The following is a 26,720-nucleotide window of genomic DNA, read 5'->3' as shown; positions in this document are numbered from 1 at the left end:
GCAGCCTCAAATTCCTGGGCTTGAGCAAACCTCACACCTCAGCCTCCTGAGTGGTTGGGATCACAGGTGCACACTACCATGTCGACTGATTTAAAAAAGTTTTTTTTTGTGGAGATGGGTCTCCCTATGTTGTCCAGGCTGATCTCAAACTCCTGGGCTCAAGGGATTCTCCTACCTCACCCTCCCAAAGTGCTGGGATTACAGGTATGAACTATTGCACCTGGCCTGAAAGTTGTTTTAAGGAATATTTTGTGTTATTTTTCAGTCTTTAGTTTCTTTGAGTGTAACTTGAGTTTTTTTTTTTTTTTTTGAGACAGAGTTTCACTCTTGTTGCCCCACCTGGAGTGCTATGGCACGATCTTGGCTCACTGCAACCTTCACTTCCTGGGTTCAAGCGATTCTCCAGCTTTAGCCTCCAGAGTATCTGGGATTACAGGCATGTACCACCATGCCTGGCTAATTTTGTATTTTTAGTAGGGGTTTCTCCATGTTGGTCAGGCTGGTTGGTCTTGAACTCCCAACCTCAGGTGGTCCACCCACCTCAGCCTTCCAAAAGTGTGGGGATTATAGGCGTGAGCCATTGCACTCGGCCGAGAGCTTCTTTTAGACACAAATAATTAGGTGTTCTTTTCTACACCACACATTTATTAAAAGGGATTTTCACTTCTACTAGTTGTGAAATGAGATTCCTATTTGGCTCATGTGTTTCTGGCATGTTAATTGTGTTGTAGGAGGTGGGGAGTTGGGAGGATTGGTGTATATTAAAAGAAAAAAATGTTAACTAATTTTGTTTTATGTAGGTACAAGTGTTGTATTTATGTTTATTAAAGCGTTCATTCTGTGCCTGTTTTTTCGTATCTTCTAAAATACCCGTCATTGTAATTAATTATAGGTTCTTAGTTTTATGTCTTAGTTCTTGCTTTAATCTGGCTTTATAGGTTTTTTTTCTCTAAGAGAGACATTTGAGTTTTGCATGTTCTGTCTGCCTTTGTCATTTGTTCGTATAATAAAATCGATAAGTAACTGGGCTTAAAGTATATAATTTTCATTTCTTGTAGATGTTCTGTTTCTTGACTTATATTTGTGATTTAGTAACTTCTTGGATTTTGAGACTTTTTATTTGATTCGATTCTTTTAATGACTTACATTGGGATTTGTTAATTTTTAAAATTAATGTTATTCTTTGATACATTAGAAAATCTCCTGCTCTTTTTCTTTAAGCATAAAAAGAAAGGGTGAAGCTCACTGACAGAGGTCTGCTTTTTTAACTTTGTCTTCACTCCACTCTGATGCCATCTCCTAAAGGCTGATTTCAGTGTTGCCTCCAGAAACAAGTTAAAATAAGACTTAAAATATGTTGAAGTGGAATAAAATATTGTGACTAATAATACAGTTATATCTTTATAGATATTCAAAGTAGAATATTTTAATGGTGATAAGTTTGAGGAAAAGGATTAGTTCAAATTAATTTACAGGTATTTTTAGAAAAAAATGATATATTTCAGGGAGGTTGACAGAATCATTTTAATAAAAAACCATTTTTAGGTTCACAATTCCTTATCAGAAACTCTTACGGGCCAGACGTATTTTATAGTTCAGATTTTTTTTTTTAAAACTAATAAGATGCACTTACCATATGTTATACAATGCCCCTGCAGGGTCAGAGGCGGCACTTCAGAGTCAAATACATCAGTATTTCAGCAGCCAAAGCTATGACTAAAGTCTAAAGTGGGTAGACTATAAATAGTCTCATGTCAGTTCAGGTCAGACCTTGCCACCAATTAAATTCCCATCAGGTTTTGCCACCAATGAATTCCAGAAAAGTTTTGGTTTTCAGAAGTTTTTGGATTTTGGAATTGTGGGTAAGGGATTGTAGACTGTATTTACTTTCTTAGCTCTAAACGTTACTCTCCGAAAATGGAACCCACTTTCCTTTTTTTTTCTGCTACAGGATGTAAGATTAAATCTGTTCCTTCTCTATAGGCCAGTTAATGAAATTAGGACACCTCTTCACAAAGCTCGATACCTTAGGCAGTTGCCACTGTCCCCTGACACCTCCACTAGATACTTCCTACTCCTCGCTGGTTTTATGTGAAGGATCTCATAGTTCCCCTCTTCTCCACTCTCCTTTCGGAGATACCTCCTGGTAATAAATACTAAGTAAAAGAGATTTAAAATGTACAGTACTTCATGTAATATCCTGTCTCAAGTAGAAATGTTTCAGAAGGCGCAACATGCTTTCTCCAGACTGACTTTTCCTATTACCAGCGAATGTGGAAGCCTAAAAAGTAACTTATACTTGTGTACCATTTGGACTTTGGTGCTACCATAAAGGAATATATACTTACGATAACACCCAAGTCCGAATGGTATAGAAGTACAAAGGGAAAGCGGAAGCTTTCTTCTGCCCTGCTGCACCCCTCACCCCTCCAGGTTCTGACCACAAGATTTGGACCCTTTTAAAACAATTTTTTTTCTTTGGTTCAGACATTCCAGGAGACAGTTTGGGGAATTCTGATTAGGCATTATAACCCCACTTGGATTGATTTTGTGTTCATTGTGTGTTAAATTATGGAGATGGCCTTTTCTGTGTCAGCTGGCAGTTGTAGCTTTTATTTCTAGAGCGATTTGTTCAGATTGCATGGTTTTGAACTGTTAATGAAATACCTTTTTTTTTAGAGACAGGATCTTGCTCCATCGCCCGTGCTGGAGTACAGTGGTGCAGTCATAGCTCACTGTAACCCCAAACACCTAGGCTCAGTTTTCCCACCTCAGCCTTTCGGAAAGCTGAGACTACAGGCATACACCACGACGCCTGACTGATTTTTTAAAATCTTTTTGTAGAAACAGGGTTTCACTGTGTTGCCCAGACTGATCTTGAATGCCTGGACTCAAGCGATCTTCCAGCCTCTGCCTCTCAAAGCACTGGGATTACAAGATACATTTTTTTTGAAGTATTAATTGTGACAGATTGAAAGTGTCTTGAGTATTATGCACACACAGAGATAGAAATATAAATTATTTATTTAATGAAAAATAATTTTTAGGAGTCAAAAACAGCATATAATATATTTGAGAGTGAGGTTTCCCTAATGGAGGACTTACTTAAGAAACGGGATGTTGGCTCGTTCACCGAGTCAGTTCTCAAGGTAAGCACATGGGCAGTGGGATGCAGCTGTCATCCTACTAATTACTCCCAAGGATGTTGTTGACATTATCTATGTTCTTAAATCCATAATAAAGCAGATCACGATGCATTTAAACATGAATGTCCTTTTTGGGAAAGTGTAAACTTTTGTCTTAATATGGAATCCACACTGTTTTATTGTTCAGTTCAGCAAACTTTTACTGAGCGCTAACTTAGTCAAGAACTGTCTTCGACCTGGCAAGGTTGCTCACTCCTGTAATCCCATCACTTTGGGAGGCCCAGGACGGTGGATCACCTGAGGTCAGGAGTTTGAGACCAGCCTGGCCAACACGGGGAAACCCCGGCTTCACTAAAAATACAAAAATTAGCTGGGCATGGTGGTGCGCGCCTGAAATCCCAAGTACTCAGGAGGCTGAGGCAGGAGAATCACTCGAACCTGGGAGGCAGAGGTTGTGGTGAGCCAAGATAGTACTACTGCACTCCAGCCTGGGCAACAGAGCGAGACTCTGTCTCAAAAAAAAAAAAAAAAAAAAAGAGAGCTGGCTTCACAGTGGAGGTATAGATCACTGGGACATAAGCTAGAACTAAAGATCAGAAATCACTTTTGCTTGGTCATAACGAGGCTCTAAGATATATCCTTTCAAATGAGGGCACACGTAGTAAGTACTGGCTGACACGTATTCTACTTAAGGACATTAAGTCACAAGTTGTTTGGCCAAGTCCCTAACAGGCAGTCACCCCTACACTCCCATCCCCCACTGCCCCAAACCCTACACATACATAGGGCCTTGGTTTTTTTTTTTTTTTTTTCTTGTTCAGTCCTTGTACTTAGAGCCATATATGTGGGAACAGCAGAAATGGTCATTGGGATCCTCAGGTGCCTGTTGCCTAGCTGAGAGTCTCAGAGTCCTTGTTTTTGCAGAGTGCAGTGTAGAACACTTTTTCTATTAAGTGAAGGTCAAGAACTCTTTGTCTTCCTTTAGGGGCAGCAAGTCCTGTGGAGCCTTTTAGGATTCAGTACTCTGCATTAAACGGGAGCGTCTCTAATATGGCTGGAAACTATTGGGGGTGGATTAGAGATTTTTAAGGACCTTATGGCAAGGCTTTGGCTGGCAGAATACAAGAATCTAGTGGTGTCTTTTATTGGGGTTTTGGGAGTGCTGGGAACTATGACATTACAAAGAGCCACTAGTCATTAAATGAAGGAAAAAATGCTGGCCAATGAAGGGAAACTTAACTATAAAATCAACTTAGTAGAAATAAACCATTAAGTGATACTAATATGGGCAGGCACAGTGGCTCACACCTGTAATCCCAGCATGTTGAGAGGCTGAGGCAGGTGGATCGCTTAAGACCAGGAGTTCGAGACCAGCCTGGGTAACATGGTGAAGCCTCATCTCTACTAAAAATACATAAATTAGCAGCCAGGGCTGGGTGCGCTGGCGCATGCCTATAATCCCAGCACTTTGGGAGGCCGAGGTGGGTGGATCACCTGATGTCAGGAGTTTGAGACCAACTTGGCCGACAAAGCAAAACTCCATCTCTACTAAAAACAAAAAATAAAACAAAAAATTAGTTGGGCATGGTGCGTGTGCCTGTAGTCTCAGCTACTCTGGAGGCTGAGGCAGGAGAATCGCTTGAACCTGGGAGGTGGAGGTTGCAGTGAGTGGAGATTGTGCCATTGCACTCCAGCCTAGAGCAGTAAGGGTGAAACTCCATCTCAAAAAAAAAAGAAAGAAAAAGTGCTGGATGTGGTGACCTGTGCCTGTAGTCCCAGCTACTCAGGAGGCTGAGGCACGAGAATTGCTTGAACCTGGGTGGCAGAGACTGTAGTGAGCCAAGGTCACACCACTGCACTCCAGCCTGGGTGACAGAGTAAAAGTCGTTCTGTCTCAACAAAAAAAAAAAAAGAAAGAAAAAAAAGAAAATGGTAGTTCAAGCTAATAATTTAAGAGTAAATAAAGGATATAGATATGGAAAAGCTTTCTTTAGAGTGTATGAAATTAGTACATTTCAAGATGGCCGGCCGGGCATGGTGGCTCACGACTGTAATCTCAGCACTTCTGGGAGGCTGAGGTGGGAGGATTGCTTGAGCCCAGGAGTTCAAGACCAGCTTGGGAAACACAGTGAGACTTTATTTCTATGAAAAAATGAAGAAAATTAGCTGGGCATAGTGGCGTGTGCCTGTAGTCCCAGCTACTTGGGAGGCTCAGGTGGGAGGATCACTTGAGCCTGGAAGGTCGAGGCTGCAGTGAGCCGTGGTTGTACCACTGCACTCCAGTGTAGGCAACAGAGCAAGACCCTGTCTCAAAGAAAAATACTGTTACCATAAAACACATGCGATTTCAGTCCTTTGAGATTTGTCATGACTTGTATGGTCTTCTTCATGAGTAGTTCTCTGTGTACCTGAAAAAAATGTATGTTCTGCTATTCTTGGGTATAGTGTGCTATTAATGTGAATTTAGCCAAGTTGGTTGTTGGTTCTGTTTTTATATATATATATATATATATATATATATATATATATATATATATATACTCTTACTGATTTTCTTTCTACATTGATATAATGTAGTTTCTGAGGAGTGTTGAAATTTCCAACTATAATTGTGGCTTTGTCTATTTCCCCTTTCAGTTCTGTTCATTTTTGCTTCATGCATTTTGAGCCTCTGTCACTAGGTGTATATACACTTTTAGGATTTTTATGTCTTGTCGATGAATTTAGCCCTTTGTAATTATAGAATGCATCCTTATCCCTGGTAATGTTCCTTATCCTGAAGCCTGTATTGTGTGATATTAATATGGTTACTCCAGCTTATTTGTGTATTTGTATATCTTTTTGGTTCCTTTTACTTTTAACTTATTCGTGTCTTTATGTTTTTAACAAATTTATTTTAGATAGTAGATAGTTGGATTTTTAAAGTCCAGTCTTACCATCTTTGTTTCTTAACTGAAGTGTTTGGACCACTTATATTTATGTCATTTTCAATATGGTTGGGTTTAAGTGTATCCTTTTGCTGTTTGTTTTTTACTTATCCCATCTGTTTTCTGTTTATTCTTTCCTCTTTTCCTGGCTTCTTTTTGGTTACTTTTTTACTATTCCATCTCCTTTGTTAGCTATAAACCTTTGTTTTACTTTTATAACAGTTGCTCTATGGCTTAAAATATGCTGTCTTTAACTTATGCAGTCTGCCTTAAAATAATATGTCGCTTCATTCATAGCGTAAAAACTTCAAAAAGTGCACTTGCATTTTCCCATTCTATCTTTGGACTATTGTCATACATTTTACTTCCACATGTTATATGCCCCACAATTCATTGTTACCAATTTTGCTTTTAATGATAAAAAGTCTGAAAAAGAAAAGTATTTTCCATGTACCCACATATTTGCCATTTCCAATGCCCTTTATTCTTTTGCTTAGATCTGAGTTCCCATCTGTATTATTTTATTTAGCCTGAAAAGCTTCACCGTTTCTTGTACTAAAGATTTCTCCCAGGCTGTGCACGATGGCTCATGCCTGTAATCCCAGCACTTTGGGAGGCCAAGGCGGGAGGATAGCTTGAGCCCAGAAGTTCAAGACCAGCTTGGGCAACATGGCAAAAACCCATCTCAACAAAAAATACAAAAATTAGCCAGACATGGCAGCACACATCTGTAGTTCCAGCTACTCGGGAGGCTGAGATAGAGCTCTTGAGCCTGGGGAGGCTGAGGCTGCAGTGAGCCATGGTCATGCAGTGGGCCACACATTTCTTCTAGTAGAGACCTGGTAGCAATTAATTGTCTCAGCTTTTGTTCTTGAAAAATCTCTTTATTTCTCCTTCATTTTTGAAGGCTATTTTTGCTGGATATCAAATTTTAGATAGACAGTTTCTATCTTTTGGCATCTTAAAGATGCTTTTCTGTTGTTAAAGATCCCTATCTTGTATTGTTTCTTTCTTTTGTAGAGACAGCCTCTCTCTCTTTGCCCAGGCTAGTCTTCAACTCTTGGCCTCAAGCAATTTTCCCACCTAAGCCTCTCAAAGTGCTGGTGTGAGCCACCACAACCAGCCAAACACAAATAATTTTTATTAAGAGACTGAGAAAATGCTTTAATGAAAAGTCTTCCAGTAGTAACTGTAGTATGGATGCTTCATAAAAAAAACTTTCCACTACAGTATCTAACCTTTACCTTTAGCTTGACAATGTGTATCTTTAAAGCCTTAAAAAATATCCACATACCCTGTTACCCAGCAATTCTTAACTGGGTGTAGGGGTGTGCACCTCTAGTCCCAGCTACTCTGAGGACTGAGTTAGGAGGATCGCTTCAGCCCAGGAATTTGAGACTAACCTGAGCAAAGTACCAAGACCCTATCTCTTGAAGAAAAGAAAAGAAAAAAGATGTGTGTAGCTTCTTCCTATACAGTATCCTGCCTTGCAAATCCCAGCGTCCTCACCCCCCACAAACCCTGAACTCGGGCTCCTCTGATTATTTCGCTCACAGTAGTCTGCATAGGTTCTCTCTCCCATGCTGTGGTCTGCAAAGTGCCCACGAGCAGAAAGCCAGAGCCTTCAAGGACTCACCTCTTTGGTTCCTTTCTCTCAGAGATCACGGTGCTGACTGTTCTTCAGTGCCCGAAGTCATCGTTTCATGTGTTTTGTCCAGTTTCCTAGTTCTTTATAATGGGGGGGCAAGTCTGGTACTAGCTGCCTCATCGTGGCCTGAAGCAGAAGTTGAGATCTCATTCGATTCCCCCTGCTGACGTTTACCTTGCGTATCTTTTCTTGTAGTAACCACTGAAATTTTTATTTCTGAATCACACATACTGTGATTCAGCATTTTGCATTTGCTGGGCTACAAGCAGTTTTTCATTGCTTTTACTCTATTTGATGGCACTTGAATACAGATATTTTTAAAAAACCCTTTATTACAAAAGTAATAAATGTTTATTGTAGACAAATTCAAAACATACACATTGCCGATGATCACTGTAATCTTCCTATGCCGAGATAACCACTGTTAACATTTTAGTGGTGATCTTTTGTGTGTGTTTGTGTGTATACACACACTTAGAGAAATTTTTTCATGACAGTGGATACATACTGCATTGAGATCAGCTTTATCCACTCAGTGTGTGGTGTGACTTTCTATGTCAATAAGTAGACTTCATTTTTAATGGCTGCACTGCTTTTCACCACATAGGTACTTAATAATTTCTCATACTGGTTGTAGCTTATTTTCAGTTTTTGATTAGTGTCAACAACATTGTAATGAATATATTTGTACATCTTTGTATGCACACACCCATAGTTGTTTTATTAGCTAAATTTCCATAAGAATTGCTAGGTCACAGGGTATGTGGATATTTTTTAAGGCTTTAAAGATACACATTGTCAAGCAAAAGGTAAAGTTTAGATATAGTACTGGAAACTGCTTTCGTGAAGCATCTGTGCTACTGTACTACCGGCAGACTTTTCATTAAAGCACTTTCTCAGTTTCTTAATAAAAATTATTTATGATTGACTGGTTGTAGTGGTTCACACCTAAAATACCAGCACTTTGGGAGGCCTAGGTGGGAAGATTGCTTGAGGCCAGGAGTTAAAAACCAGCCTGGGCAACATAGGGAGAGAGCCTGTCTCTACAAAAAATTTAAAAATTAGCCAGCTGTGGTGGCACGTACCTATAGTCCCAGCTACTTGGGAGGCTGAGGCAAGAGTATCACTTGAGTCCAGGAAGTCAAGGTTGCAGTGAGCCCTGATTGTCCCATTGCACTCCAGCCAGGAGATGGAATGAGACGCTGTCTCAAAATTATTTATGATTAATCACTAATTAATTACTATTACTATTGAAGCAATATCTACTTTTTATTATTTATTTATTTGTTTGTTTATTTTTTTTTTGAGATAGGATCTCACTCTGTTGTCCAGGCTGGAATGCAATGGCACGATCTCAGCTCACTGCAACTTCCACCTCCCAGGTTCAAGTGATTCCTGTGCCTCAGCCTCCCGAATAGCTGGGATTACAGGTGTGCACCACCACGTCTGGCTAATTTCTGTATTTTTAGTAGAAGCACTGTTTCTCGGATGGGTGTGGTGGCTCATGCCTGTAATCCCAGCACTTTGGGAGGCTGAGGCGGGTGGATCACCTGAAGTCAGGAGTTCGAGACCAGCCTGCCCAACATGGTGAAACCCTGTCTCCACTAAAAATACAAAAGTTAGCTGGGCATGGTGGTGGGTGCCTGTAATCTCAGCTACTTGGGAGGCTGAGCAGGAGAATCGCTTGAACTCAGGAGACGGAAGTTGCGGTGAGCCAGGATCACACCATTGCACTCCAGCCTGGGCGACGAGTGAAACTCTGCCTCAAAACAGAGAGAAAAAGAAACGGGGTTTCACCGTGTTGCCCAGGCTGGTCTCAAACTCCTAAACTCAAGTGATCTGCCTGCATTGGCCTCCCAAAGTGCTGGGATTACAGGCATGAGCCACTGTGCCCGAGCAATATCTACTTTGTAAATGAAAGCTTTCATTAAAGGAAGATCTCTCCCTCAGCCTGGAAGCTCTAGGATTGCCTCTGGTGGGTGGGTGGGTGTTACAAAGCTCTCCAGGTGGGCTTGATAAGCAGCAAGGTGTGGGGACCACTTCTTTAGACCAGCAGGGTGAATGTAATCACCTGAATGTTGGTAAGCAAGCCCACATTAGTCTGCCCCCAGAATAAAATTTCCCTGAAGTCTCCTGCTGTAACTGAGAAATTCCTATAAAATTTATATTCTACTCCACAAAATATTTAGTTATTTTATTTTTCTATTTAATCCCAAATCTAAGTAGATTTTTTTTTTTATGATATGAAGAAGCAGGTCTAACTTTATTTTTGGGGTTTTGTTTTTGAGACAAGGTCTCGCTCTGTCACCCAGGCTAGAGTACAGTGGCACAATCATAGCTCACTGAAACGTCCAACACCTGGACTCAGGTGACCCTCCCACCCCAGCCTCCCAAGTAGGTGAAACTACAGGCATGCACTACCACACCTGGCTAATTTTTTTTTTTTTTTTGTAGAGACACGGGGCTCACTATATTGCCCAAGCCAGTCTTGAACTCCTGACTCCTGACCTTAAATGATCCTCCCACCTCAACCTCCCAAAGTACTGGGATTACAGGCATGAGCCACCAAGCCCAGCCTATATATATATATATTTTTTAATAGATAACCAGTTGTCCCTAGGGCATTTATTGCATGATTTATCCTTTCTCCACTGATTCGAAATGCCACCTTTATTATACATCAAATTTCAATGTATAGTACACACAGGTTTATTTTTGCATTCTGTTTGATTATAGATTCCTGTATGAGGACCATGCTGTTTTAGTAACTGTGACTTTGAAGCACTTTTGTTGAGCAGTTATCTAATCTTGTTATGTCACTTTACCATTTAAACACAACATTAAATCCAGATTTCTTAAGATACAGTGACATTGAAGATTACATCTGATCTCAGCTGCCAGTCTTATCTCTTGCCACTCACCTGTAACCTACTCTTCCCAAATCTGTCCATATCCAACTTCAAATCCTCACAGTTCCCCCATGTGTTCCTTGCTTTATCAGATGTCCATGGCTTTGTGCAAGTCATTCCCTTGCCTGCCCTCTTATCCTAATGCGGTTAATTTGCCCTTCAGGATCCAGCTCAGGCGCATCTCTTTTGTGAAGTCTTCTCACATTCCCGCTAGGCTACAAAGAACCTTCCTCCTCTGTGCCTTCAGAGTGCTTCATGTCTTTCTGTCTGTCTGTCTGTCTGTCTTTCTCTTTCTTTCTTTCTCTTTCTCTTTCTTTCTTTCTTTCTTTCTTTCTTTCGTCTTTCTTTCTCTTTCTTTCTCTCTCTCTCTCTCTCTCTCTCTCTCTTTCGTGCATAACTTACTTTTTTTTTTTTTTTTTTTTTTTTTGAGACAGAGTCTCACTGTGACACCCAGGCTGGAGTGCAGTGGCGTGATCTCAACTCACTGCAACCTCCGCCTCCCGGGTTCAAGTGATTCTCCTGCCTCAGCTTCCCAAGTAGCTGGGATTACATGCGTGTGCCACCACACTGGCTAATTTTTGCATTTTTAGTAGAGGGGGGATTTCACCATGTTGGCCTGGCTGGTCTTGAACTCCTGACCTCAAGTGATCCACCCACCTCGGCCTCCCAAAGTGTTGGGATTACAGGCGTAATCCCAGGGTGAGCCACCTCACCCATCCCATGTATAACTTTCTCATAGTACTTCATCTTTTGTCTCATAGCCTAAGCCCTACCTTGGTGTTATGCATTACACTCAGTTTTAAAAAATAAAACTGTAATTCTTCAGTGTGTCCAGAGTACACGATGTTCCTTTAAGTGTCTGCGTGCTTTTTTTTTTTTTTTTTTGCACATACTTTTTCCTTAGACTTCATTGCCTAGCAATTTCCTGCTTAAACTTTCAGACTGCTGAGGGATCACCTCTGGAAGAGCCTTCCTGCCCTTTCTCCTCATCAGAGTTCCCGGCTTGCTTCCATTGTACCTTGTGCATGTCTCTGCTGAAACGTTTTTCATAATGCCCTATACCATAATATGTATCTGGAAGTTCAGTGTTGTTTAGCAGCATGGCTTTGGAATTAGATAACCTAAGTGCTCAACCTGGCTTTACCACTTTCCAACTTTGTCACCTGCAACCAATTATATAATATTTCTAAGCCTCAGTTTCCTTAGGTACAAAATGGGGATAATAATAGTTCCTACTTTATAGGGTTCTTGTGAACTAAATGAGACAATATCTCTGAAATGCTTAGCTCTCTCTCCAGCACATAGGTGGCCCTCAATACATACTTCCTATTATTGTATCTTTCTCCTCAAGACTTTGCATAAGACTTTCTCTTGTTTATCTCCGAAACCCAATACTTAGCCAAGAGCCTAGCTGCCAGTAGACTGATGAATAAATTAACAACTGTCCTCAGAACTCTCCTTCCTGTGTCACTTTTCTCAGTGGTGCCATTATTCTCTTTAGAGACATCTTTAACTTGGCTTCTCATTCAAAGCAACAACAAAAACATACTAAGTTTTTATCGTAAGCTGGGCTCAGTGCAAGGCCCTGGGTGTATATATAATGAGAGAAAAAGATGTAGTCTCTATTCATTGGAGCTTACAGTAGAGCAGGGGAAGTAGTTGGAAATAAAAATCGTAGAATTTTTGGATTCATTCTACAGTTTGTTCTACTTTTGTATATGTTTGTAAATTTTCAAAGTGAGTTTTAAAGTAAATGAATGAATAAGCAATTATGAAATGTTATGTGCTATGAAGAAAATGAATAAAAACTGTGTTAGAAACTTTCAGGGAGAACTATTATAGATACAGTGGTCAGGAAAGATCTGGGAGTTCACATTTAAGTTGAGACTGGAAATTGAGACGGAGCCAGCCAGAGGAGAGGGTGTTTCTGACAGAGGGAATAGCATGTACCAAGCCATAGGAGAGCAAGACTTAGCATAGTCAAGAAACAGAAAGGTCACTGGGGCTGTATTAGAGTGAGGAAGGATGGATAGATGATGTTGGAGAGCAGGTAAACAGGGTCCATGTTGCTTAAGAGCTTGAAGATCAAATGAACGGGTTCAGGTTTGATTCCTGTTATAGTATGATGCTGTTGAAGACTTAAAGCAGGGAGTAAGCCAGTCTAATTTGCATTTTTAAAGGTATGTATCCAAAAGATTGGAGGCCAAGACAAGGGTGGGAACAGAGAGACCAGTTGGGAAGCTATTACCGTAGTTTAGGGAACAGATGATAATAGTCAGAGAAATGGAGAACAATGAAAACATTTGAGATGTATTTTGGAGACAGACTCTGTAGGACTTGCTGGTGGATTAGAAGTGGGAGTGGAGGAAGGCATAGAAATCCAGAATTCTGGCTTGAAAGCTGTATATTGTGTTATTTGCTGAGATTTACTGAAGTAGATGGAATGTTTTTAGGGAAAGTCAAGAGTTAAAATTTGATTATATTAAGTCTGAGATGCCTTGGGGCACCCAAGTGGGAATATCAAGTTAAGTAATTGAATACAGGAGAACTGGAGTTCCAAGGAAAGTTCCCAACTGCAGATACAAATATGAATGTTTTCATTATAAAGACAATAATAAAAACCATGAGAATGGAGAATATCATTTAAGGAGAAAGTAAAGGGGGTTTGATATTAAGTTCTGAATTACTGTTAGCATTTAAAGATAGAGTCAGAGGAGGGTGAAGGAGAGAAGAGGAGTCAAAGACATAGAAGGAAAGCCAGGAGAGTGAGGTGCCCTAGAAGCTACTGTACCCTCACCAATCCCAGAACAGTGACTGGCCAGGACAGTGTTCAGTAATTATTGGTTGAATGAAATCAAAAGAGGAGATCACTTCAAAGAAGAGGGAATAATTAGCTGAATTTAGTGCTACTGAAAGGGTCACATGAACTGTTCATTGGATTGGCAGCATGGATATTGCTGGTGATAGGGGCAGAAGTCATGTCGGAATGGTTTTAACAGAGCTTTCATAGGAGGTGAGAAAGTATGAGAAAGAGCAGGTTTTTAACTCTTTGACAAAGTTTGGCTGTGAAGGGAGCAGAAAAATGGAGTAGCAGCTGAAGAGTGATACAGAGTCAAGAATAATTTTTGCTTGTCTTTTTAAGAGGGGACATACTAGAGCATGTATGCACATAGGGGCAATCCAGGAAGCAGTGAGTGAAGGTTGGTGGAGGAAAAAAGGGAGAATTGCAAGATTGGAGTTGATGAGTAAGAGAGGGGATGGTGTCAGGAGCATAAGTATTCTTAGAAAGGAGGAGGGCCACTTCTGTTGAAATAGGGGAAAGAAGGGAAAATTGATGCAGATTCAGGTAGGTTTATACAACTGGTCATGAGATAGCAGATCATTGTATTATGGTATTTTTGTTCTCAATGAAGAGTCATTGACATTAGCTTAAAAGGCAGGGAAGGGTTGGGGAGGAGGGGAAAATAAGTAAGAAATAGCCTTCTTGGAGAGGGGAGAATAGGAAAGCCAGCCTGCTAAAGAGATCCAGTTAGACTGCCAATTTAAATTGAGTGCCCATTTGCCTGACCTTTAATTTATGGTAAACCTGCCAAGTTAAATGCTTTTTCATCAGTATTCTTGGCATGGAGAAAGCAGTTGCTTGAGTTCTGGGATTGTGGAGTTTGAGAGGAGACGTTGGAAGCGAATTGAAGGTTCTTGCAAGTAAGTGATTATAATCTAAGCTAAAGAGAAAAATTAAGTCAGGAGAGGGAAAATGGGGTCAAGGGATAGAAGGACCCATGGCAGTTGAAAAGTTTTTGCATGGGACGCTTGAGCCAGTGAGCTAAAATATTGACACCGTGAATTGAATTTGGTGATACAAGGTGAGCTGAGTTTGATGTGACAGTGGTAGAGTGTGGGTGAGGCGGAATGAAGGAAAAGGTCCTTGAAGCTGAGGAGTTTCCACAGCTGCAAGGCCAGGGTGTTGGGCTAGGTTATGCCTTTGAAGATTAAAGGTATGTTAACCATAGTGACTAATTGTGCCAGAGAGTTTAACACTGAGCCAGATGTGCTCAAATGTCAGACGGCAAAAAAAAAAAAAAAAAAAAAAAAAAAATTGAGTTCTGGGACAGAAAGAGGATAGATGGTCTTTTAGACTCGGTGGCCTGCGGAGTGATATTTATGCTCAGATCTGGATAAAATGGTAAGTGGAGAGAATTAATCCAGTCTGAGGGAGCAGCTAATATAAAGGCTCTGAAGTAGGTACAAATCCTTCGCCTTTGAGGAAAAGAAAGGAAGCTAGGAAGGCTGGAGCTTATTGGGCTGAGAAAGGGTGGGATGAAATGAGGTTAGAGCGCAGTAGGAGTCAGATGATGAAGGGTTTGGAAAGTCATGCCCAGGAGTTTGGTGCATGTATGTTAATTCTAAGTGCCTTGGTGTGCTAGCCGGCCTCCAAGATGGCCCAGTGGTCCTTGCCTCCTGGTATTCATGCCTTTGTGTAGTCCTCTGTCCTGCTGAATAGGGATAACCTGTGTAACCATTGGAATATCGTGGCAGTGATGGTTTGTGATTTCCGTTGTTAGGTCATTGCAACGTCTGCCTCCCTTTCGTAGAGTACTTGCTCTGAGGGAAGCCAGACTGCTGTGTTGTGAGGACATTTAAGAAGCCTGTGGAAAGGCTTACATGGAGAGGAACTCCAGCTAACAGCTACCATGTGAGTGCTTTGTTTTGGGAGAAGATCTTCCAGCCCCAGACAAACCTGCAGATGACTGCAGCCCTCACACATACATATTTCATTCATAAATATCCTAGTGTGTCTCTCTAAAAGGCAAGGACTTTTTGTAAAAAACACTTAAGCCTTATACAATTATCACATCTAAAAATGTAACTCTTTAATATTACAAAAAATTCAGAGTCTTTAAAAATTTGTTTTAGTTGTTACATTTTGTTTATTTGCATTAGGATCCAAAAAAAAGGAACTACATACTATCTGGTTAATGTTTCCTAAGCTTCTTTATCTGTAGCTTCCCTCACTCTTCTTCCCCTCAATTTATCTTATAAAGAAACCTGGTTGTTTGTCCTATAGTTTCTTACATTCTCGATTTTGCTAATTGTGTCTGTTCAGAGTACAAGGAAGAGTGTTCCTTTACCTTGAATTTTGTGTAAACTTGTAGTTATATCCGGAGGAGGCTTGATCTAATTCACGTTGTTTTTGTTTGGCAAGAATATTTTATAGGTGGTGGTGTTTACTTCCATCAAGAGGCACATAATAACCAGTTGTTTCGTCTCATCTTATGATGTTAACAGCTATTGAAGAGCAATACTGAGATATGTTAATTTATTAGGGTTTACAAAATGATAATATTCTAAGTCACTTGTCTTTATTAGCTAGACAAACTATTTTTGTTGTTGTTGAGACAGGGTCTTGTTCTGTTGTCCAGTCTGTAGTGCAGTGGTACAAACATGGCTCAAGGCAGCCTAAACCTCGCGGGCTCAAGTGATCCTCTCACCTCAGCCCCTCTAGTAGCTGGTACCACAGGTGCACACCACCACACCTGGCTAATTTTTAATTTTTTGTAGAGACAGGGTCTTGCCATGTTGCCCAGTCTGGTCTCGAGCTCCTGGGCTCAAGCAGTTCTCCTGCCTCAGCCTCCCAGAGTGCTGGGATTACAGGCATGAGCCACCATACTTAGCCAGAAATAGTCTCTTATCCACTCTGTGGTTAATCTGAGATATATTCCATTTAGGAAAGGCAGATTAAATGATTGATTCTTTCTCTTATTTACCAGTTTTCATAGTAATAAATTGATTCCCTAGTATCCTCCAAAAGAGACCAGTAAGGTCTTAAAATATATGTGTTTCATTATGAACTCATGGATTTCATCATATTTCATAGATGTAAATCCATTGCAATGTTATTTGTTATTGATGCTCAAATGATCCCATCCTTGACTAGTGGGAGGGGCCCCTTCAAGTTGGTTTCTGAAGACTTTTTATAGTGTCCTTCCTTTTTGGTATGATGATACGTTTAGGTGCATCTCATGCATCTTCTGTGTCAACCCTCAGTCATTTCTTCAGGGAGCTCTCATTCTTTTCAGCAGGAAAGAATATATGGAGGCACATTGTGGGTGCTTGAACATGGATGAGAGACTTTTTAATAGATGCTTATCTGTATAATAGATGAATATCTGTAGAGTTCAAAAAATGTCTTCTTTCACCTTGAATTTGAATGGATAGAAATTTGATTTTTTCTTAATTTATGAAATATGGAGTGTTTTCGTTTGTTAGAGAAAAAGGAAAACAAAGGCTTTAGGGAGAAATAAAATGAAGCCTTAACTCCCCTTTAGAATTGTGTGTCCTCTCTCTGCCATACTTTGTTCATAATGTCCAGTGAAGAGAGATGCTAATAGGCTTTTCATATTTCCAGCTACGTAAAAACTAGGCAGTGTTTAAAGGTTATCATTATAGCATTTGTTTGATATGTTTCTTAAGTCTTTTTTTTATCTCCAGGTCCCCTGTCCCTGTAGGCTCCCCTCTCACAGACACAAGTCTTCTTCCTGGCATTTTTGGGAGGGCATGGTGTTTTGTTTGGAAAATTTCACTTTATTATATATCCTCAGCTTATACTGCATCACTAGTGAAAAGCTTAGTTTTGTGTTGGTGTTAGTAATGTGTTTCTGGATATTTTGATCATAAAAACCCATTATAGATAAGAAATGGAAATATATCATTAGAATGATTGTATATTTAAATTATGAATCAAGTTAGAGGAGAATGGAATATTGCCCCCTTATGGGAAGACTCTGGAATGTAGAATTTTTTTTCAGTATGTAACAACTTGATCCTTCCCTCTTTCCCAGTGTTCAGGATCTAATTCAACAGTTTTATACATGATATGTTAAGCTTTTCATTAATTCAGTTATTCGTTCAACAAATACTGAGTGCCAGGGTAATACCAGGCATGGCACTAGGAACTGAGAATAAAGAAATAACAGACACACATGCTAAACTGACCATTTTCCAGTGGGAGAAAGACAATTATATGTGTAATTCCAAACCCTGATAAGTGCATTTTAGGAAAAATACAGGGAGCTGTAAGAGTGATTAACTTGCGGGGGCTGGCTTAGTCTGAGAGGACAGAAAGGCCTTTCTGACAAAGTAACATTTAAGCAAAGATTTGAAGGAAAAGTAGGCATTGGCCGGGTGATCATTGCGATCCAGAGCCTTCAAACAAAGGGACTAGCTATGTATGAAGGTCCTGAGGGAGGAACGCGCTTGAAGCCTTGGGGGACCTGGGAATGCTGGTGAGGCTGGAGACTGAGAGGGAGGCAGGGAATTAGGAGAGGAGCTGGAGATGTAGGCAGGGGCCTGATCACAGAGGCTGCTGTTGGCCTCCGTCTCAGTTACAGCCACAGATGTACAGCCTTTGGTGACCCAGACTAAGGACCAGACGTAATACTTTTCAGGACCTCTTGGTCCTCCTGGGAGATACTGGGAACTCTGAGTTCAGCTTTTCTCTCCTATTTCTCGAGGGTCCTTTGTTAATAAATGTTTTAAAAATTATTCCTGCTTAGCTTGTACTTAAGAGTGAAAGAAACTTTTAATAAACGGAATTATTTATGGCTAATCTTCAGAAACTTTCACTCCAAGGATGCACTCATATATAGTACCTTTAAAAGACTTTCATATCTCATCTGATCCTCACAGCGATCTTATAAGGTGGACATTTATTATTTTTCACATCATACAGAAAAGGGACTGAACCTCTGAAAAATTAGGTAGTTCCTCAAGGCCAGCTAATAGGTGGTGAAGCGGTAACTGAACACCAGGCCTTCTAACTACAGACCTAGTGGTCTTTGTGCTCTGTTCTTCCACTTACTATGAATGCCAGAGCTTCTACATATTTTGATTTCAGTATCTGCAATTTATTTGTTTGTTTTCTTTGTTGTTGTTGTTGTTGTTTTTGAGATGGAATCTCACACTGTTGCCCAGGCTGGAGTGCAGGGTGCAATCTCAGCTTACTGCAACCTCTACCTCCCGGATTCCAGCAATTCTCCTGCCTCAGCCTCCTGAGTAGCTGGGATTATAGGCGCCTGCCACTATGCCCGGCTAATTTTGTGTGTGTGTATGTGTGTGTGTGTTTTAGTAAAGACGGGGTTTCACCATGTTGGTCAGGCTGGTCTCGAACTCCTGACCTCAGGTGATCCACCCACCTTGGCCTCCCGAAGTGCTTACACGTGTGAGCCACCATGCCCAGCCAATTGATATTTTTTAATGGAATATTAAATCATAAAAGCTTAAAAATTATGAGAGAAGGAGGAAGGAAATAGGGTAGAGGGGACAGGGATAGAAGCTAGTCTGCTTTAAATATGGTTTATAGTTTTTTTAAATGGAAAATGAGAAACAAGTAAACCTAAATTTTTATACTCATGTGGAACATACCGGTGATCTTGTTAGTGCTGTTTTGAGATTGTTGTGTGAGTGTATATTGTCAGAAAAAGCAAATGAGTAATTATGTGGTACTTTATCATTTCCAGTGTTTTGAGATCCAGATTCCCAACTTGGGTGAAAGGAGATAGAAATAGAAAATAAAAGAGGTTAAATAAAACCCTATTAACTTGATTTTTTTATTGACTTCTTTTTTCTTTTTTCTTTTTTTTTTTGAGGCGGAGTCTCACTTTGTCACCCAAACTGGAGTGCATTGGTGCGATCTTGGCTCACTGCAACCTCCGCCTCCTGGGTTCAAGTGATTCTCCTGCCTCAGCCTCCCAAGTAGCTGGGATTACAGGCGCACGCCACCACACCCAGCGAATTTTTGTATTTTTAGTAGAGATGGGGTTTCACCATGTTGGCCAGGCTGGTTGTGAACTCCTGACCTCAAATAATCCACCCTCCTCGGCCTCCTAAATTGCTGGGATTACAGGTGTGAGCCACTGCGCCCGGCCTAAGACTTTTTGTTTTTATTGGCAGTTTTAGGGTCACAGTAAAATTACGCAGAAAGTATAGAGTTCTCATATTTGCCTGTTCCCTGTCCCTGCCAGCCTCCCCCAGTGTCACATCCCACACCAGAAAGGTCTATTTGTTATAATTGAGGAACTTACATTGACACACCGTTATTACTCAAAGTTCATTTGCATTAAGGTTCACTCTTGGTGTTGCATATTCCATGGGTTTGAACAAATGTGGGATGGCATGTATCCATCATAGAATCCTGCAGAGTGGTTTCGGTGCTCTCAGTCTTCTCTGCTCCATCTAGTCATCCCTCCATCTCCCTGTCTTCTGGCAACTACTGATCTTTTTACTGTCTCCATAGATTTTTCTTTTCCAGATGTTAGGTAGTTGGAATCACATGGCCTTTTCATATTGTCTTCTTTCACTTGGTAGTATGTATTTTAGGGTTTTTTCACATCTTTTCATGGCTCGATAGCTCATTTCATTTTAGCATGAATAATATTCCATTGCCTGGATGTACTCCAGTTTATCCATTCACGTATTGAAGGCCATCTTAGTTGCTTCCAAGTTTTAGTAATTACGAATAAAGCTGCTACAAACACCATATGTGAGTTTTTATGGGAATATAAGTTTTCACTTCATTTGACCAAATGTCAAGGAGTGCAATTGCTGGATTGAATGGTAAGAGTAAGTTTAGTTTTGTGAGAAACTGCCAAACTTGTCTTGCAAACTGGCCATATGGTTTTGCATTCCCACCAGCAATGAATGAGCATTCCTGTTTCTCCACATCATTACCGGTATTAGGTGTTGTCAGTGTTCTGCATTTTGGGCATCTAATAGGTGTGTAGTGGCATCTCATTGTTTTTTTTTTTTTTTAATTTGTAATTCCCTAATGACATATGATGTTGAGTATCTTTTCATATCCTTATTTGCCATCTGTATATCTTCTTCAGTGAGGTGTCTGTTCAGGTCTTTTGACCATTTTTAATCAGGTTGTTCATTTTTTATTGCTGAGTTTTAATAACTCTTTGTATATTTTGGATAATACTCCTTTATCAGATATGTCTTTGTGTTTTCTCCCAGTCTTTGACTTATCTTCCCATTCTCTTGATTAACTTAATCTTGAATTACAAGTTGTAGTATGTATTATTGATATATTTTATCTTAGACAAAAAGCACCTCCTAACCCATTCAATTGAAAAATCCTGTAAACAGTGACCTAGTAGCAGTGTGTAACCCTAGTGCCCAAATTGTGGTCTTGGAATACCAATTCTCACTAACAGGAAACAGGGCTATTTGGAGAAATCACTGATACAGGTCTAGAACAGGAACTGTACAAGGTAAACCTAGAACTTCTGGTTACACCACATAACAAGGAAGTCATAAAAGACTGTGACCAGGATCACATCAAAAGAACCAAAGAACATACATGAGAAGACTCTCTTCAACTAATGATGAGACAATCTGAATACCAATAAAGTTTTTTGTTTGTTTGTTTGTTTTTTGGTTTTTTTTTGGAGACAGAGTCTCGCTGTCTTGCCCAGGCTGGGGTACAGTGGTGCCATCTCGGCTCACTGCAAGCTCCACCTCCTGGGTTCATGCCATTCTCCTGCCTCAGCCTCCGAGTAGCTGGAACTACAGGTGCCCGCCACCACGCCCGGCTAATTTTTTTTTGTATTTTTAGTAGAGGCAGGGTTTCACCATGTTAGCCAGGATGGTCTCGATCTCCTGACCTTGTGATCTGCCCACCTTGGCCTCCCAGAGCATGATGATATTTTTTTTTTTTTTTTTTTTTTTTTTTGAGACGGAGTCTCACGCTGTTGCCCAGGCTGGAGTGCAGTGGCGCAATCTCGGCTCACTGCAAGCTCCGCCTCCCGGGTTCCCGCCATTCTCCTGCCTCAGCCTCCTGAGTAGCTGGGACTACAGGAGCCCGCCACCGCGCCCGGCTAATTTTTTTGTATTTTTAGTAGAGACGGGGTTTCACTGTGGTCTCGATCTCCCGACCTTGTGATCCGCCCGCCTCGGCCTCCCAAAGTGCTGGGATTACAGGCTTGAGCCACCGCGCCCGGCCTTTTTGTAATGAAACTTAAATAAAAACTTTCCTTGAGAATTCATAACCACAAACTGGCCCATGTATGGGAGTGAGACTTGAATTCATACTATCTGTGCAGTATGGAATTTAAATTGTTCTTGGGTTAGTAGTGCCTCCAGGAACCTGCCAGAGCAACATAAATCTTCTCAGGAGAAAAATATACCTTACTTAGGACTCAAATATGTCTCACAAATAAAATTATTCAGAAGTCCAAAATGAAAAGTCATAAAACACTAAAAAAACTGAGCTACAGTGAATGAGTCAGCAGGAGCAACAAAAATGATCAGATTTGAGGCCAGGCATGTTGGCTCACGCCTGTAATCCCGACAGTTTGGGAGGCCGAGGCAGGTGGATCACTTGAGGTCAGGGGTTCGAGACCAGCCTAGCCAACATGGAGAAACCCCATCTCTACTAAAAATATAAAAATTAGCTGGTCCTGGTAGTATGTGCCTGTAATCCCAGCTAGTTGGGAGGCTGAGGTGGGAGGATCATTTGAACCTGGGAGGCGGAGGTTACAGTGAGCTGAGATCCACCACTGCACTCTAGCCTGGGCGACAGAGTGAGACTCTGTCTCAAAAAAAAAAAATCAGATTTGAAAAGTCTACAATATTGTAATCATTGGAAACTGAACATAGAATAAGTATATTTAATATTTTTAAGGAAATATATTGGTTTTTTATGGTTTTGGTTATTAATTAATTAGAGATGGGTTCTTGCTGTGTTGCCCAGACTGGAGTGCAGTGGTGAGATCATAGCTCACTGCCGCCTCGAGCTCCTGGGCTCAAGTGATCCTCTCACTTCAGTCTCCCAAGTGGCCAGAACTATAGGCACGTACCACCATGCCTGGCTAATTTTTAGTATTTTTTTTTAGAGGCAAGGTTTTGCTATCTGGCCTGGACTGCTCAAAATGCCGGGCTCTGGGCTTCAGATGACCCTTTCGCCTTAGCTTCCATAGTATTTGGGATTACAGGCGCACACCGCCATGCCTGGCTAAAAACAAATACCGTAAATGTAATTAGATATTGTAAATTGTAAGTGAAAGAATGCTACCAATTAATTTTAAGATGTAAGTTGGCAACTGAGACTATCAGGAATAATCAGATCAAAAGTCCTGTATGTCAGGGATGGATTTTTCAACTGGTGCATGCCACTATAGAGGCATTTGACTGGCTAAAATAATAATAATCAGGTATATTTGAAAAAGAACCATTTCATCAGTTTAGCCATCCACAGTGTATACCTATTTGAAAACATGCTGTGCATGTTAAATACAATTTTTGTCAATTAAGAAAATAAGAATGAAAAAAATAACCATTTCAGAAGCAAAGAACATCATTGAATTTGGCATTTAGTAGACAAGTCTAATCTTAAAGCAAATTAGACACAAGTGAAGCTAGGACTTACCGAACTAGAAGATAAAGCTGAAGAAATTGTCCACATAAAACCCATAGAGACAGAGAAAATGTAAAAGAAAGATTAAGATGCATGGAAGATAGAATAAAAGATTTAATATAACATCTGATCAAAGTTCTAGGAGAATAGAAGCATTGAGGGAGAGGTGGTATTTGAAGACATTTTCCAAAATCGATGAAAGACCTAAATCATCTGAATCCGGAAGCTCAAGCAGGGTAAAGAAAGAGAAATATCACCTGGATACACTGGCAAATCCAAGATCCTAGTACAGTCCTGAGAGAAAAAGCAGACTGCAGGCTGATAGCTGACTTCTCAGTGACAGTGGAAGCCACAAAACAATTCATCGTCAAAGTGCTGGAAGAAAAATAACCATCTGTCAAGAATGAGGGCAAAATAAAAACATTTTGAAATAAAGACCATTTTTTATTATGAATGGAGGAAAGTAAAAGAGTATTTTTGAGCTTTCAGTTAGGACAGTTGTTAAGAGCTTAAACTCTGGAGTCAGATAGTTTGAGCTGTACTGCCAGTGACTGTGTTGTTTAGCTTCTCTGTTTCCTTCTCTACAAAATAGGATGACAAGTGGGAATGGTTGATGGGTACAAAAATACAGTTAGATAAAATGAATTAGATCTAGTATTTGGTAGCACAGTAGGATGCCTATAGTTAACGATACTCTTATCGTATATTTTAAAATAACCGGAAGAGTAGAATTGGCACTTTCCTAACACAAAGAAATGATAAATGCTTGAGGTAATACCCCAGTTACCCTGATTTGATCATTACATGCTGTATACCTGTATCAAAACATCACATGTACCCCATAAATGTATACAACTATTATGTACCCATAATAATTAAAAATTTTAAAAAATTAAAGACAGGATGACAGTAGCACTTACCTCATGGAATGCTTTGATAGGCAGATGAGTTCTATGTAAAGCACTGTGACTCCTACACGGTATGCATCTAGTAAAAGTTAGGGATTGCTGTTACCATATTTTACGGAATTTAAGACGCCATCAGTCATAAGACATATTGTATTTTATGCTCCATTAAGAAAGAAAGAATGCTGCCAATTAATTGTAAGATGTAAGATGTCATTAATTGTAAAATCTGTGTAGATTTCACAAATATTAACTTGTAAAGAAAAAAAAACCGTGAATCTCAAAATTGATGAAAGATAGTATTTTGATAGCAGATGCTCAAGTACAGGAGAAAATACTGTATATGAAATATTTTTAAAAAACAAACAGTTTGAAGAAGTTGATGAAAGTGTTGTGAAGCTCAGATTTTAAATGTGTAGTACCCACGGCTAGAGAGTTTTGAGTACAAATTATTGAGGGTTAAGACAGCTGTTTCATTTTCATTTCTTCAGAAGTGAATATGAGCTACAACCAGACTGCCCTTCAGTTGGCTTAAGATTTCCCAGTGGCTGTTACTTAAACAAAAAGTGTTCTGTAGCATTTCATTGGTAAGCACTAGCTTGTGGAAAGGCCAGATGTTGAATGTTGAACATGTTTGATAAACAGAAGTTTAATATGCAGCTGGAATAGTAGCATTCTTCTGCAGGTGCTTTTTGAAATGTTTTCAGTTTTTCTTTTCCACTTGGTTTTGATTACCACTTGCATGTAGTTGAGAGGAGATGTTTGCTAATTTCATATGAGGCTGGATGTTGCTCTGTTTTAGTTGGTCTTATTGCTGATGATACTGCAGCATGTCTCAGAGCATGTAAGCATCAACACTCTTTCCAAACATTTTGATTTGGTTAGATCATCTCAAATCATTATTGAAGCTGCTAGCTAGAGTGCTGTCGTTTCATGATACCGTACACTCCAGAAATCTTTACAATTATATTACCACAAAGAAGATGACTACTCATTCAGTTATTAGGATAAGTTTTTTGTTCTTATAGATTATTACAGCAGTCTCATAACTCTTCTTGCTACTTCTATGTGATTTTATCAGTTAGAAATAAATTAGGCTATGTGTAATGGAATATCCAACTTTGCTTTAACCAAATAAAGATTCATTTTTTCCTACACACCACAAAATTGAGAAATAAGTAGTCACTCCCAGTGTCGTTAATGTCTCAAATTCCTTTGATCCATCCTTGATGGTGGCAAGGCCATTTTTCTGCTTCCCTTTCAGACCACCCACCCTCTCAAGTGAGGTACAAAAGGTGTGCTTCATCTAATGATTGACCAGAGCCATGACATGTAGCCACCTCTCTTCATAATAAAAGTTGGGAAATGTAGCTTTCTAATTGAACCTAAGTTTACCCCTAGCCAAATCTGGATTCCAGGCATTTGCAAAACAAGTAATAGTATTACCACAATTGCTGTGATTACAATGTAACCATGATTTGTGACCGTGAAGCACCCCTGAATTTAACTGACCTACATTGTGACTGAGCCCACAGCCTAACATTATCCTTTCAGTAACTGAGTTTACCACCTCATGCTGTCTAGTAGGCAATTATCAGTTTTGCCCACTTGCCCCTTTATTATATGATGTGTATTTCCTGATACCTATGCTTCATTAATATAGCCAACATTTACTGAATACCTGCTCTGTGCCAGGCACTGTTAATACAAAAATGAATAAGGTACTTCATTTGATAAGGGAAATGGTTATCAACAAAATTTATAAGTACCACAACCTGTAACCCTCATGCTCAAGGCAGATGTTATTGACAAAGTGGCTCATCCATGTCATGACCAGGTAACTAAGCTGGTGACTTTAGCCTAGGCCTTCCAAGCAGTGTAGCTCTTCTGTATCCCTCCTATCCCCAACCCCAAATCCTTGTATCTTACTGAGTTGATTGTCTTAGAAACATATAAACATGACTATGAGACCAGCTTCAGAAAGCACTGTCCATTGTATTGAACACATTGGTGCTTATGGTAAATGGTCAACCACTCAATGCCAGGATCATGGCCAAAATCTTATGAGACTTTAGATTCCAGATCTTTAGCCACAGGGAACTCTTCCAATGGCCAATTCTTAGGAAGTCTGTGAGAACAATTATTGGCCATAAGGAACAACTTAGAATAAAGCACAGATAATACTCAGTGAATACTAAGAAACCATGGTTGTTATGGATAATCAGAGGAGATGATCTGTTATTCCCACATAGCATTACCTCTTTTAGAAGCATCTACATTTCCTGCAGAGATAAGTTTTTATTAACTGAGCCCTGGATCAAACTTGCACTAGCATACAGGTGGTGTGCTATCTCTGTACCTTGACAGCAACATGAATCTGGGCTTGTGAGATGAATAGTAGGACTTCATCAAGATGTTGTCCAACTACTCAGTGTGCATCCTCCATTATACCCCAGCCAAGGAGATCACAAAACTGGCTCCACCTCTCATTGCTTGTGAAAAAACTTCCCCCAGTCTTCTCTTGCTCCTGAACAACTGTAATTTTTATAGTCATGTGTTACATACTATGCTAGATATATGCCAACGAATAACTATAAATAAGTGTTAATATTTATTAGCCAGAAAGCATAATGTTAGATTTTGGTTTTCAGAAGTGGAGGTTTTATTGGTCTGCTTATACGTTGGCATGTGAACTTATTTTTCCATGAAAGCAGGGGATAAATTTATTAATTTATTTGAACAGCTTTGTCAACATTGTTCTGAAAAGGAC

The 26,720-nt window shown here is 40.0% G+C and overlaps 1 protein-coding gene across 8 annotated transcripts in view; it reads left to right on the top strand.

Moving 5' to 3' along the window:
- The window catches only part of TNRC6B (trinucleotide repeat containing adaptor 6B), a 284,641-nt gene that overhangs the window by 26,794 nt on the left and 231,127 nt on the right, over nucleotides 1-26,720 (top strand). The window contains exon 1 of one of the 8 annotated variants that reach the window (XM_050805805.1): nucleotides 11,249-14,332. The exons of the other annotated variants lie outside the window; for them this stretch is intronic. The gene's annotated coding sequence lies outside the window, so the exon portion shown is untranslated. Of the gene's footprint in view, nucleotides 1-11,248; nucleotides 14,333-26,720 lie in introns of those variants that run through there. 8 annotated transcript variants of the gene reach the window in all.

Source organism: Macaca thibetana, chromosome 10 (assembly GCF_024542745.1).
Source record: "Macaca thibetana thibetana isolate TM-01 chromosome 10, ASM2454274v1, whole genome shotgun sequence".
Classification (NCBI taxonomy): Eukaryota; Metazoa; Chordata; class Mammalia; order Primates; family Cercopithecidae; genus Macaca; species Macaca thibetana.
This window is presented reverse-complemented; position numbering and strand designations above follow the sequence as displayed.